A 13,296-nucleotide genomic window follows, 5' to 3' on the forward strand; every position below is an offset into this window, starting at 1 on the left:
AGTACCTTCTGTCCAAGTTCGAGCAGGGCTGGGTTCCAGGGTTTGCTCCGAGGAACAGCTGCAGAGAGCAAGCGTTCAGAGATGCTCGTCATCCCAGCTGTGAACCACTCCCTAATCCTCCCCCTGATGACACCCCATGACAAAACAATGCCGTAAATCTCACACATCACACCTCGTGACAACATCCTCCCTCTCTTGATGAGGGAAAAAAATATAGTAAATGCAATTTTTTTTCCAGCTTTTTTTTTTTAATTTTCAGCATAACAGTATTCCTTGTTTTTGCACCACACCCAGTGCTCCATGCAATCCGTGCCCTCTCTAATACCCACCACCTGGTTCCCCCAACCTCCCACCCCCGCCACTTCAAACCCCTCAGATTGTTTTTCAGAGTCCATAGTCTCTCATGGTTCACCTCCCCTTCCAATTTCCCCCAACTCCCTTCTCCTCTCTAACTCCCCTTGTCCTCCATGTTATTTGTTATGCTCCACAAATAAGTGAAACCATATGATAATGGACTCTCTCTGGTTGACTTATTTCCCTCAGCAAAATGTTCATCATCACTAGCCATCAGGGAGATTCAAATTAAAACCCCATTGAGATATCACCTTACTCCAGTTAGAATGGCCAAAATTAGCAAGACAGGAAACAACATGTGTTGGAGGGGATGTGGAGAAAGGGGAACCCTCTTACACTGTTGGTGGGAATGCAAGTTGGTGCAGCCACTTTGGAGAACAGTATGGAGAGTCCTCAAGAAATTAAAAATAGAGCTTCCCTATGACCCTGCAATTGCACTACTGGGTATTTACCCCAAAGATACAGATGTAGTGAAAAGAAGGGCCATCTGTACCCCAATGTTTATAGCAGCAATGGCCACGGTCGCCAAACTGTGGAAAGAACCAAGATGCCCTTCAAGGGACAAATGGTAAGTAAATGGGATTTTAATGCCCCTCCCACCCTGGCCTGCTCTCCTCTCTGACCTCACAGACTCCAGATTCGTCTGAGCACCAGACTTGCTTGTGGGGCTTCTCAGAACACACGGGCCTCTCCCCAGACCCACAGACTCCGAGTATTTGGCGCAAGGTCAAGTAATCACCTGTTTAACAAGCCCTACGAGCAAGGCTGCAGCACAGCCACGGGGAATCCTAATCTACATTCCTGCTGCTAAAAGTGCGATGGGAAGACCAGCAGCCACCACACCTTGTCAAAAATACAGAAACTTCAAACGCATTTCCCAGATGCAAACCACAGTGTGTCCCGTATCTGGTGCACGACCTACGCCAGTCAAGGACTGGCCAGTATGGAGCACCTCCCTGGTCCAGAGGCAGTACCTTCACTAATGCAGCCTCATACCCCAGCTGCTCTGCAGCCCACCCAGCACAGACACCCCTCCCGCTGCCCCCATGCCCTGAACTTCCTCACCACGCTGCACCCCTGCCTCCCTTCCTCCCTGCTCTCACAGCACCTCCCCTGCACACCAAGTACATTCCCATTTTCAACAACCACCATCCTTGACTCACAGATGCTATTTCCCAACTGAGCAGAATTGCAGAAGACTCTGCTTCCTAACTCATTGACCTTGGACTAGAGCCAGCACAGGATCGCTAGGGCAGAGGTGGGCAAGGAGAGGATGGAAACCTAACAGGAACTAATTCAAAACGAGAAATTCCGGCAGGCCTCTTGTCTGCTAATCCAGCTAATCCAGAATCTGTTCCTCAAAGAAGAATGGGAAAAAGATGGAAAGAACAACTGAGCCCCAGAAGAAGGGCAAGAGCTAAATGAGTCTGAGAGTAACCCCTCGATACCACAGATGCCTGGGCATGGGGGGCGCCCTGGGCCTGTGGAGACTCCGACGGGCCAACTGCCTCCTGCAGCTGTCAGGCAGGAGACACCCGAAGCTGAAGGAGACCAAACTCCTACTTGGACGTGAAAACAGGCCTAATCCTCTCCAGAAACAAAGAAACAACAAATAAATACCCAAAGATGGGCTGAGGCCCCAACCCAGGCCTGAGCCAAGGCTGTCCTGGCCATACAACGTTGCTGCCCACAGTCAGTCCCGGACACAGGACAAGGTCTGGGTGATGTCCAAGTCTCTGTGATCACAGAGACTGTCCTACAAGGACAGGTCCCACTGGAAGGATGAGGACGAAAGAGCAGAGAGACTCCCCAGCTGAGCGGTGACCGTGTCACACCCACACTGAACGGCTCTTCACAGCCTTCTCCTGACCCCACCTAGAGGAGACCCAGCACACCAAAGCTGCAGATTCTGGAAGGTTCTCAATGCTTCCATGTATTTCCTCTCTCAGACTTCAGGAATCCTCTCCTTTAACTAACTGATCCACTCCTCATGACAAGAACTGGAAAAAAACAATTCACATATAGGGTCCTATTTTCAACAAAGAAATAAGAAGTTGTAGCTCAGTGTCACACTAAGTAAAGACCGGGATGGAGATGGGCTACTCTTCCTTGGCTGGAATAGGAAAGCAGATGAGGAAAGAGAACACGGGTTGATCTTGGTGGGGGGGGCAGGGGGTAGGGGCAGGGGGATGGTCACACGGGAGGGGGACCTGTCTCCCCACCTCCTCACATTATGTGAATAGGAACACAAACACATTCAAATGTCCTTTGCAGAAAGGGAAATCAGGGGTATTGATGTCACAAGATGGGAAAGTGAACACATCTTGCATTACTTGGTCCCCCACAAGGCAGCGGGCTCACTCTGTGAAAGGAAACAATCATGAACAGATTCAGGTCAGTCATATATGTGTGGACTTTCTCAACAGCCCACCACATGCTCAAAATATCCACTCAAAGAATCCCCACAATCCAGTCATGGCCCCGTTCTTTCTCCCACCCGCCCCCATGTCAGACCCTCTAGGGTCTTACCTTCAGAAGCAGAGGGAGCCCTGGGGGCGGTCACTGCCTGGGGAAGAACAGACAGAATGTGGTCAGAGCCCACAGGAGATGAAACTAAAGGATGAGCTGTGGGGTGGGTGAGCTCCCCATGGGGTCCCATCTACACTGTCTCAGGGTCTCAGGGATCACCCCTCCATACTCGTAGCCTAAGCATAACTCCTTCCTCTTCCACCTGGGGAAAGAAAACATCCCATGAGATGCCATGAGGGAGGCCAGGCCCAAGATCCTAGATGAAAGGATAGCCTGGACCACAAGGAAGTTTCCAGAACTGTCACTATAGACCTAGGGCAGAATCAGGGACATGAAGAAAAGAGATGGCAGGGTGAGACCAACCATCCTCCTGCAGTCTGTCCTCAGCAAGGACCTTGCTCTCTGACCTGTGACTGCTGGGAAATCAGGTCCATCACCACATTCATCAGGATGATTAATCTATCTTTCACTCTCACCTGTGCTTTACTACATGGTGATCTGGCAGTGAGCCCCACAGTGGAGGGGCACATGTGTGCGGACAGCAGTGCCCATAAACAAGGCAGGACAGACTTTCACCTGGGAAAAGAAAACTCAGAGCACCCCCCTTCCCTACCTGAGCTCTCCTTCCTCCACATGACAGCTCCAACCACCACAGTACCAGTGACCACAACAACAACCAAACCAGCCACGATGCCCTCGAAGGTAATGGGGGGGGCCAAGGAAGGGACTCTGGGAAAAGAGGGTAAGGTGAGGGCCTTGACCCACAGGTTTCAGCTTAGACACTACTGAAGATCTCCACAACAGCTCCTGATGTCCCTGACAGCAGACTCTATGACCAGGTTTCCCTCCTTACCACATCAAAAGGTAATGTGCTCGGGCAGCCCCTCATGCTGCACATGGCATGTGCATCTCTGCTCCTCTCCAGAAGGCACCACCATAGCTGCCCACTTCTGGAAAGGTTCCATCTCTTGCAGGCCTGGTCTCCACAAGCTCTGTGTCCTGCTGGGTCAGGTCCTCCTCATCACGCTGCCAGGTCAGGATGATCTCCGCAGGGTAGAAGCCCAGGGCCCAGCACCTCAATGTGACCTCATGGTCAGACACAAGACGGTAGGTGACACGTGTTTTCAGGGCATCTGAAGAGAAGGGTCAGAAAATTTAGGAAGGAGTTAAGATGGTGGAGGAGTAGGAGACCCGAATTTCATCTGGTCCCTGGAATCAGCTAGATAGTTATCAAATCATTCTGAACACCTAAGAAATCAATGGTAGGTGTGAAGAAAGAAATGCTGCAATTCTACAAGTAGGAAAGCGACCACTGTTTGGGAGGTAGGAGGTGCAGAGACATGAATCCAGGGTGAAATATCGGAGGATACGGCAGAGCGGAGACAGTTGCTTCAGGAATCAGCTGCCAAGTATTATAAACAGCAGAGCATGAAATCGGGACTCTTAGAAATCTGCTCCAGTGCGGGAGGTCCCTGGCTTAAAGATACTCAAGTATCAGAGTAGGGCAGAATCCGGAATCCGAGGTGGGACAGCATGGCTCAGGATCCCCAGGGTCACAGAAAGAACAGGGGTGCCTGAGTGGGCAAAGTACCCAGGCATCAGAGCGGGAAAGCCGGCTGCAATCAGTGAGGGTAGGCGCCCACTTTATGCTCGGGTTGCCATAAACAGGGAACCACTGCACAGTTGGGGGAACTATTCTCCCAGTAGGGGCCCAGCAAGTGGAGAAGCACAGGGAGACACCCCCCTCCTCCTCTGGGTGGAACTGCCCGGGTCCCCCTGCAGGAGTCCGTGAGGTTGGAGTTTTGAAACTCGGTCACGTGCCTGACATAAAAAAACACTTGGTCACAGTCTGGGTGAACACAGAGTTTGTAGGGAAATCAGGGAGACCAGAGTGACTGATTGCTTTTCTCTGCAGCTCACTAAAGAGTGGGCAGTGTGAATTTTCAGCTCCAGGGCTAAAGAGCAAGGTGTAGCCATATTCACCGGGCTGATCAAGCTGAAAGCCTCCGCGCAAAACAGCGCCACCTAGTGGAACCCAGAGCTGCTTACACTGAGCCCAGCCTCTGCGCAAGGGAGGTGCAATTCCACCAGGGCAAAGTCCACCTGAGAATCAGCTCAAGAGGCCCCTCCCCCAGAAAACCAGCAAGGACAATTGGCCGGCACCAAGTTGACTGATCATAGGCGCTCCAAAGCTTCCACTCTTGGGGAAAACCATATATAGCATTCATGGTTTGTTTGTTTTTTTCTTTAGTCTTTCAGTATTATTTTTTCAGCTATTTTTCTCAATTCCTTTTTTTTAATTTTTACATATACATTATTTTTTATTTTTTTGTTTCCTTCTGTTGAATTTTATTTTATTTTGTTTTTGTATAGATATGTTTTTCTTTCTTATTTTGGGATCTAGTTTCTCTTAATAAGCAGACCAAAATACACCAAGATCTAGTTTTTGTTTAGTTTTTTGTTTATTTCTTGTTTTGATTTTTTTTTCTAGCTTGTTTTGTGTTTTTTTAATGTTATTGTTGTTTTTTTTCCTCTCATTCTTCTATTATTTTCTGGACAAAATGATGAAATGGAGAAATTCACCCCAAAGGAAGGAACAGGAGGCAGTACTTACTGCCAGGGATTTAATCAATATGGATATAAGATGTTTGAACTAGAATTTAAAACAACTATAAAGATTCTAGGTGGGCTTGAAAAAAGCATAGAAGACACTACAGAATCTCTTACTGTAGAAATAAAAGAACTAAAATCTAGTTAGGCATTTAAAATGCTATTACCAGGTGCCGGGGTGGCTCAGTCAGTTAAGCATCTGTCTTCAGCTCAGGTCTGATCCCAGGGTCCTGGGATCAAGCCCCACATCAGGCTCTCTGCTCAGTGGGAAGCCTGCTTCTCCCTCTGCCTGCCTCTCCCCCTGCTTGTGCTCTTTGTCTCTCTATCTCACTCTCTCAAATAAATAAAATCTTTAAAAATAAAATAAAATAAAAATGCTATTACTGAGATGCAGTCCCAAATGGAAGCAATAAAAATGAAGGTGAACAAGGCAGAAGAGCGAGTCAGTGACACAGAAGATAAAATTTTGAAAAAAAGGAAACTGAAGAGAGAAAAGAAACAATTAAATCACGAAGGGAGACATAGAGGACACAGTGATCCCATAAAGTGAAATAATATCCATATTATAAGAGCCCCAGAAGATGAGGAGTGGAAGAAAAGGGCAGAAGTTTTATTTGAACAAATTATAACTGAGAAATTCCTAATCTGGGGAAGGAAACAGCATTCAGGTCCAAAGTCCAGAAGGCACAGAGAACTCCCCTCAAAATCAATAAAAATGGGTCAACACCTTGACATATAATAGGGAAGCTTGCAAATTTCAAAGATAAAGAGAAAATGCTGAAAGCACCTCAGGAGTAGAGGTCCTTAACTTACAAGGGTAGAACATAAGGCTGGCAGCGGATGTGTGCACAGAGACCTGGCAGGCCAGAAAGGACTGTATGATATATTCAAGATGCTAAATGGGAAAAATATGCAACCAAGAATACTTTATCCAGCAATGCTGTCACTCAGAATAGAAGGAAAAATAAAGATTGTCCAGGAAAAACAAAAACTACATGAATTTGTGAATACTAAGTCACCCATTGCAAGAGATATTAAAGGGGAATCCTTTGAGCAGAGAGAGAGTCAAAAAGTAACATAGACCAGAGAGGAACACAGACAATCTACAGGAACAACAACTTTACAGTTAATACAGTGGCACTAAATTCATATCTTTCACTAATTACTCTGAATGTAAATGGACTAAATGCTCTAATCAAAAGACATAGGGTATCAGAATGGATAAAATAACAAGACCCATCAATATACTGCTTACAAGAGACTTATTTTAGACCTATATACACCTCCAGACTGAAAGTGAAGGGGTGGAGAACGATTTATCATGACAATGAACATCAAAAGAAAACTAGAGTAGCCATCCTTACATCAAACAAACCAGGTTTTAAACCAAAAATTAATGAGAGATGAAGGACACTATATCATAATAAAAGTATCTATCTAACAGGAAGATCTAACAATTGTAAATATTTATGCCCCTAAATTGGGAGCAGCCAAATGTATAAACCAATTAATAATAAAATGAAGGAAACTCATTGATAATAATATGATAATACTAAGGGACTTTAACACCCCACTCACAGCAATGGACAGATCATCTAGGTAGAAACAACAAGGAAAGGTAGGGGGCTTTGAATGACACACTGGACCAGATGGACTTCACAGATATATTCTATACATATTCACACATATATATAACCAGACAAAGACCCCATTTTTTTTTAAGATTTTATTTATTTATTTCACAGAGAGAGACACAGCAAGAGAGGGAACACAAGCAGGGGAAGTGGGGAAGGAAGACGTAGGCTTCCTGCTGCACAGGGAGCCCAATGCAGGGCTCTATCCACCCTGGAATCCTGACTGAGCTGAAGGCAGATGCCCAGTGACTGAGCCACCCAGGCACCCTGAAGACCCCATTTTGAAGGAGAATTACAGACCAATATCCCTAACGAAAAGTCTCACCAAGATACTAGCTAATAGGATTCAACTGTATGTTAAAAGGATTTATTCCTGGACTACAGGGGTGGTTCAACATCTGCAAATCAATCAGTGTGAGATGCCACATCAATAAAAGAAAAGAACCATATGATCCTCTCAATAGATGCAGAAAAAGCATTTAACAAAATACAGTGTCCTTTCTTGATTAAAAACTCTCCACCATGTAAGGATCAAGGGAATATCATATGCCAATATCATAAAAGTCATATATGAAAGACCCACAGTGAATATCATCCTCAATGGGGAAAAACTGAGAGTGTTTCCCCTAAGGTCAGGAACACGGCAGGGATGTCCACTCTCACCACTGTTGTTCAGCATAGTACTGGAAATTCTAGGCTCAGCAATCAGACAACAAAAAGAAATAAAAGGCATCCAAATTAGCAAAAAAGTCAAACTCTCACTCCTCGCAGATGGCATGATACTCTATGTAGAAAACCCAAAGACTTCACCAAAAAAATTGCTAGATCTGATATAGGAATTCAGCAAAGTGGCAGGATATAAAATCAATGCACAGAAGTCAGTTGCTTTTCTATACACCAACAATGAGGCAGAAGAAAGAGAAATCAAGGAATTGATCCCATTTACAATTGCACCAAAACCCTGCAATACCTAGAAATAAACCTAACTAAAGAGGTAAAGGATCTGTACTCAGAAAACTATAGAACACTCATGAAAGAAACTGAGGAAGACACAAAGAAATGGAAAAACATTCCATGCTCATGGATTGGAAGAACAAATATTGTGAAAATGTCTATGCTACCTAGAGCAATCTACACACACAATGCAATCCCTATCAAAATACCATCTACTTTTTTCACAGAAATATAACAAATAATTCTAAAATTTGTATGGAACCAGAAAAGACTCCAAATAGCCAAAAGAATGTTGAAAAAGAAAACCAAAGCTGGAGGCATCACAGTTCCAGACTTCAAGCTCTATGTCAAAGCTGTAATCACCAAGACAGTATGGTATTGGCATAAAAACAAACACACAGATCAATGGAACAGAATAAAGAACCCAGAAATGGACCCTCAACAATATGGTCAACTAATATTCAACAAAGCAGTAAAAAATAGCCATCACGGAAAAAGGACAGTTTCTTCAAAAAATGGTGTTGGGAAAACTGGACAGTCACATGCAGAAAAATGAAACTGAACTACTTTCTTACACCATACACAAAGATAATCTCAAAATGGATGAAAGACCTACATGTGAGACAGGAATCCATCACAATACTAAAGGAGAACACAGGTAGCAACCTCTTCAACCTCAGCCACAGCAATTTCTTGCTAGTATCCAAAGGCAAGGGAAACAAAAGCAAAAATGAACTACCGGGACTTCATCAAGATAAAAAGTTTTGCAGAGCAAAGGAAATAATCGACAAATTAAAAGGCAACCTACAGAATGGGAGAAGATATTTGCAAATGTCTTATAAGATAAAGGACTAGTATCCAAAACCTGTAAAGAACAACCCCAACACCAAAAAACCAAAAACTCCAGTCAAGAAATGGGCAGAAGACATAAACAGACATTTTTCCAAAGATATCCAGATGGCTAAAAGACACATGAAAAAAATGCTCAATGTCGCTTGGCATCAGGGAAATACAAATCAAAACCACAATGAGATACCACCTCACATCTGTCAGAATGGCCAAAATTAACTAATCAGGAAACAAGATGTTGGTGAGAATGCAAAGAAAAGGAAATCCTCTTCTACTGTTGGTGGAAATGGAGACTGGTACAGCCACTCTGGAAAACAGTATTGAGGGTCCTCAGAAAGGTAGAAATAGAGCTATCCTACAACCCAGCAATTGCACTACTAGGTGCAATTCTACCCAAAGGATACCAGCATAGTGATCTGAAGGGGCACGTGCATCTCAACGTTTACAGCAGCAATGTCCACAATAGCCAAACTATGGAAAGAGCCCAGATGTCCATCGACAGATGAATGGATAAAGATGTGGTACATATATACAATGAAATATTACTCAGCCATCAAAGAGAATGAAATCTTGCCATTTGCAACAATGTGTATGTAACTAGAGGGTATTATGCTAAGTGAAATAAGTCAGTCAGTGAAAGATAAATAGCATATGATTTCACTCACATGTGGGATTTAAGAAACAAAACAGATAAACACAGGGAAAGGAAAGGAAAAATAAAATAAGATTAAATCAGAGAGGGAGACAAACCATAAGAGACTCTTAAGTCTAGGAAACAGACAGGGTTGCTGAAGGGGAGTTGGGAGGGAGGGATAATTGGGTGATGGGCATTAAGGAGGGCAGGTGAGGTAATGAGCACTGAGTGTTACATGCAATTGATGAAATCACTAAGTTCTATCTCTGAAACCAGTAATACAGCATACGTTAAGTAAACTGATTTAAATTTTTTAAAAATTGTTAAAAGAAAGAAAATTCAGGAACTTTACATCTGTCTTGAGCCACTGAAGCAGCTCTCATGTGGCCATCTTGAGAATGAACAGGACATCTGGGGTGGGGAAAGACAGCAATAACCCAGACAGCAGCCTGAACACATATTCTCTTCTTGTTTGGAAAGTTCTATAATTAGGGTGAGATGGCCCAGTGTATAAGGCAGGTTTCTGTGAGAAAAAGGGAATTTCTGGTCCTAGAATGGCTGGAGGCCAAGTGACTCAGAATAGGTAAAGTCAGACCCCAAACAGTGGCGTATGGGGCAGAGAACAAAGCCTAAGACAATCCCCCAAGGTTCCCAAAGGCACTATGAGTCAAAGGGAAAGGCTTGTCAGTTGTTTCAGAAATGGTCTCCTCCTCCATACCTGGAGAGACTGTAACCCTCAATAGTCCCTAGAAGAAAGTCAGACCTTCAGAGCCACTCTGGTACCAGGTCTGAAAACCCAGGCAGAGTTAGTCTCCAGACCCGACCCACGGGAGGGCCATATACTGGTGTGGATCCCATGTCTTCCTACCCTCTTAGGAGGCCTCAGCCTGAAGGGAAATCGTGTAAGTCCCGCGGCCCCCGGTACCTGTGTGCTGCAGCGTCTTATTCCCCATCTCCAGGTACTCCGGAGCCATTCCACACACGTGACCTCCAGGTCGTTCCTCTGCGGCTCCGCCACACCGGCCGCCTCCCACTTACGCCGGGTGATCTGCGCCGCTGCGTCCGCCACGGTCCAGGAGCGCAGGTCCTTGTTCAGGGTGAGGTACTCTGCGCCGTCGTAGGTGAACTGCCTGTATCCACGGAGGAGTGGCCCTTCGGACCCCACGTCGCAGGCAGAAGTCCACCGGACTGTGTGAGACCCTGCCCCGCCCCCGCGGTCAGCTCCGCCCCAGAGGCCCCGCCCCCACGGTCAGCTCCGCCCTGAAGCCCAGTCCCGCCTGCGAACCCCAGGGCTTAAGCCAAAACTGAAAGGCGGGTAAAGTGCCTTCGGGCTCTTCCCGGGTGGGGAGACGGACGGGTCCCGCAGCCCCGTCCGTGAGGATCGGACCTGGACCGGGACCCGCGTCGTTCACCCGCCTCGCTCTGGTTGTAGTAGCCCCGCAGGGTGTGCAGGCTCACTCGGAAAGTCCGTGTGGTGTCCTTGGCGCCCCGCGTCTCCTGGTCCCAAAACTCCAGCTCCTCCTGCTTTACCCACGGCGCTCGCGGCTCCATCCTCGGATTATCCGCAACGCTGTCGAACCGCGCGAACCGCGTGTCGTCCACGTAGTCGACTTCCCAATACCAGGGCTCCCCGAGGCCGGGCCGGGACACGGCGGGGCCGAAATACCTCAGGGAGTGGGAGCCTGCGGGCGCGGAGGGGCTGAGACCCCGCCTGACCCTTCTCCCCGCGCGGGTCCCGGAGCCCGGGGCCCAGGTGGAGGCGGCCGGGAGGACAAGGGGAGGGGGCACCGAGTGGGGGAGAGCAGGGCGGAGACCCGGAGGGACGCGGGAGCACTGGCCGGGGTGGGGCCGAGGGCGGGGACAACTGAGAGGCGTCTTCCCCCGGGGTCCCGCGTGCCCGCCGGGTGGTCCCCTAGCTCCCGCCGCAGAGGCTCTTTCCTCCCATCCCGCACTCACCGGCCCAGGTCTCGGTCACGGTCACAGGACCGACAGCAGCAGGAGGAATATTCGGGGTATTACCACTCGCATTCCTGGGGTCTGGAGAATCTAAGCCCCGGCGGATCCGTGGCACCTACTAGCCGGGAACCGCGGTGACGCTGATTGGCTTCTCTAGAAACCGGGCACGCAATGGGAGTGAGAGCTGGGACTACGTCATGAGTATCCAGGCAGGAGGACACGGCACAGGTTGTGACAGGGAGAAGAGAAACCCGGTGAATAAGTACCTCAGCTGGGGCACCTGGGTGGCTCGGTGGGTTAAAGCCTTCTGCCTTTGGCTCCGGTCATGATCCCAGGGTTCTGGGATTGAGCCCCACATCGTGTTCTCTGCTTGGCAGGGAGCGTGCTTCCCCTCCTCTCTCTCCCTGTCTCTCTGCCTACTTGTGATCTCTGTCTGTCAAAGAAAGAAAGAAAGAAAAGGAAAAGAAAAGAAAAGAAAAGAAAAGAAATAAGGGCCTTGGCTTCCTCTACCCCAGACACCGATCTCAGGCCTGGGACTTTCAGAGCCAGGCCTTCCGGGAAACCCCGTACATGCCCTGCTTTCTCTCCACCTGGCCCAGGGTCCTTCTTGAAGAGACACCAGGCAGGGATCAGCCCCTTTTGTCCCTTTTTGTTTCTGGAATTTCTCAGCTTGAGCTGAACTCCTACTCCTTACCTCTCCTATGGACTCTTCTAAAGGAAAACTCACCCCCAAGATACTGGATGCCAGACAGTGAGCAATGAAAATGAAGGGACAGGGGTTTTCTCTTTAAGTCTGAAGTCACCATGGAAAGCCCCAGCTGGAGATTCCCATAGATATTAGTTTCCTTTTTGTCAATTAACTACAGTGGTAACACAACCTTGATAACCCCTGAACATCAGAACCTAATCCGTAAGTGATTTTTGCCCCTTCCTACAGAAATGTCTAAACAACACCGCAGTAAAGGCTCACAAAACTCCTATGTTGTACTTTGTCAGACAGTGTAACTGTGACGCCAAACTGTTGTCCGGTTTGGTTTGGTGTTTGAAATGAGAAGAAACTCACCTCACATTTAGGTTGAAAATAAATGGATGTTTTTATATACTAACACAGGTTACATGGAAACCAAAATTTAAAACACAATGCTATTTAAAGTTGTTACAAAGAAAATGAAATACCATGTATGCACTTAACAAAACACATAAAGGATCTGCATGCTGAAAATTACAAAATGCTAATAAAAGAACTCAAGTAGAGCCATAATATGTTCATGAATAAAAAGATTCAATTTAGTAAAAAGGTCCGTTCCCTCCAAATTGATCTATAGGTTTAATGCACTTCTTGCCAAAATCGCAGTAAGGTTTTTTTGTAGACATAGACAAGGTTATCTAAAATTTATATGGAAAGCCATAGTACCTAGAATAGCTAACACACTACAAAAAGAAAGATAAAGTGAGGAGAATCACTCTATTTGATATTAAGGCTTATGATTTGGCTACAGTAATTAAGACAGTGTAATGCTGGCAGAGAAATAGACATATAAATCAATGGAAAAGAATAAAGAACCCAGGAATAGGCCCACACACATGCTCAGCTGAGTTTTGACAAAGGCACAAAGGCAATTCAACGCAAAAGGATAGTGTTTCCAGTAAATGGTGCTAGAGCAATTGGGCATCCACAGACAAAAACACATAAGCAAACAAAACCCAAAGCTAACTCTCTCACTTTATAAAATTAATTTAAAATGTATAGTGGAACTTATACATATATAACATTTA

General features: G+C 46.5%; 1 pseudogene; it reads right to left on the reverse strand.

Annotated features, from left to right (window-relative positions):
- Nucleotides 1-2,531: 2,531 nt before the first annotated feature.
- Nucleotides 2,532-11,718, reverse strand: LOC111152207 (annotated as a pseudogene).
- Between the last annotated feature and the right edge of the window lie 1,578 nt (nucleotides 11,719-13,296).

This window comes from Enhydra lutris, unplaced genomic scaffold, assembly GCF_002288905.1.
Source record: "Enhydra lutris kenyoni isolate GAN:26980312 unplaced genomic scaffold, ASM228890v2 scaffoldscaffold28, whole genome shotgun sequence".
NCBI lineage: Eukaryota > Metazoa > Chordata > Mammalia > Carnivora > Mustelidae > Enhydra > Enhydra lutris.